Here is a 1,844-nt window from a genome sequence, read left to right as displayed (position 1 = left end):
TTTGTGGGAGATTTTTAGCAAATTTGAAGAGGTTTTCCCTCTCATACTTTCAGGATTATGCAAAAAAACTGAATTTACATTAGAGAGAGCCAGCTACCAAAATACACAAGTTGCTTAGGTATCTTCAGGTCCCATCATTTTTATATGTGACATCACAGATATGCCTAACCCAAGAGCCAAATTTTACCTGATGGCTGAAAATAGGTTTAATGGAACCCCAAACAGATGCACATGTACACTGCAAAAACAGCATTTTAAGGCATCTGATTTCTGGATGAGGCCAATTCCATTCACCAACCCATGCTCAACTATAGACAGTAGGAGTAATCAAGAAGGGGGAGGTAAGGTTGTGTGTAAAGGCCACTGCTGAGTCAGAGCATACATATATAACATGCAGCCTTAGCCCCTCTGACTCCAAGCAAATCCTGTAATTGCCCCTCTGAGGCTGAAGATCCTGGAAAGTGAGAAATTAATGTGATGAGTGTGATATAAATAATGGTTCTGATAGATTAAGGAGGCTGGCTTGGCAAAATTATGGAGGCACCAGAATGGAGACAGCCAATAAGTGTTCTGTTGTCCATCTGCCGTCTGGAATTTCTGGTGTGCACCTATAAACAGCTCCAGCCAGAATTTGGTCCCAGAGAGATTTTTAATCATTGCATAAAGGATCATCAACAGAAGTAATACTTTCCAGACCAACATCATAACACTGTCAGACCCACACTTTGGAATCCCTCCCAAAAATTCTACTTGTACAGATAGCCCATAATTCTAATTGTGTCCCTCCCACTGTTTAGGATAGTTACCTTCACTGGATCTGTGAAGGTAGGCATGGTGATCCGTGGGTTTCCTGTATATAGTTGTCTGTCAGGTTCCATTGTTGAAGCTGATCATGGTATCCAGGGAGATTTCCACCACAACTTCAACAACCACCACCCATCCATCAAACTCTCTCTGGAACACTCCCACACTAGCATGAACTTCCTGGATACCACCACCAATAGAACCTAAAGACTACTATATACAAGAAACCCACGGATCACCACACCCACCTTCAGAGATCCAGTGGCTATCCGAAATGCACCAAGAAATCTATAGTCAGGCACTCAAATACCATAGAATACGCTCCAAGGAGAAAGTCCAGGATATATACCTTAACACACTAAAACCACCTTCTCCAAAAAAAGGACACTTCACCAGAGAAGTAGCTCACATCATGGAATGGGCCACCCAAATACCCTGAGAGAACCTGCTTCAGTATGGAAATAAAAAACCCCTCTGACCGCACACCCCTAGTTGTCACCTCACTGGAACCCATACGGGGTAGCATTAAACAATTACAACCCATACTTATGGGGACTACATCTTGAAAGAAATCTTTCCTGAACCCTCCTCTTCTGGCCTTCAAACAATCCCCCAGCCTTTCCCAACTCATTATCAGAAGCAAGGTCCCCACAGACCAGGACATACCAACTCAAAGCGGCACCAGATGCTGTCAGAATAGATGCAAAACCAGTAGACATATCTCCACTGCTAGGATGATCAACAACTCCCACAACACACCTTTCGAGACCCATGGATCCTACACATGCCTATCACAATATATGGTGTACCTCATCCAGTGCACTAAATGCTCCAATAACAACTATGTGGGTGAAACCAGACAATCACTATGCTCTCACATGAATTTATACAGGAAAATGATAAAAGACAAAAACACCATATCACTGTGGGTGAACACTTTTCACAAAATAAGTCCTCTGTATCTGACTACTCAGTCCTCATTCTCAAGGGAAATCTGCACAACAAATTCAAAAGATGAGCCTGGGAGCTTAAATTCTTAA

This window comes from Trachemys scripta, chromosome 2 (assembly GCF_013100865.1).
Source record: "Trachemys scripta elegans isolate TJP31775 chromosome 2, CAS_Tse_1.0, whole genome shotgun sequence".
Classification (NCBI taxonomy): Eukaryota; Metazoa; Chordata; order Testudines; family Emydidae; genus Trachemys; species Trachemys scripta.
The sequence above is the reverse complement of the archived record's forward strand: the minus strand, read 5'-3'. Positions refer to the sequence as shown.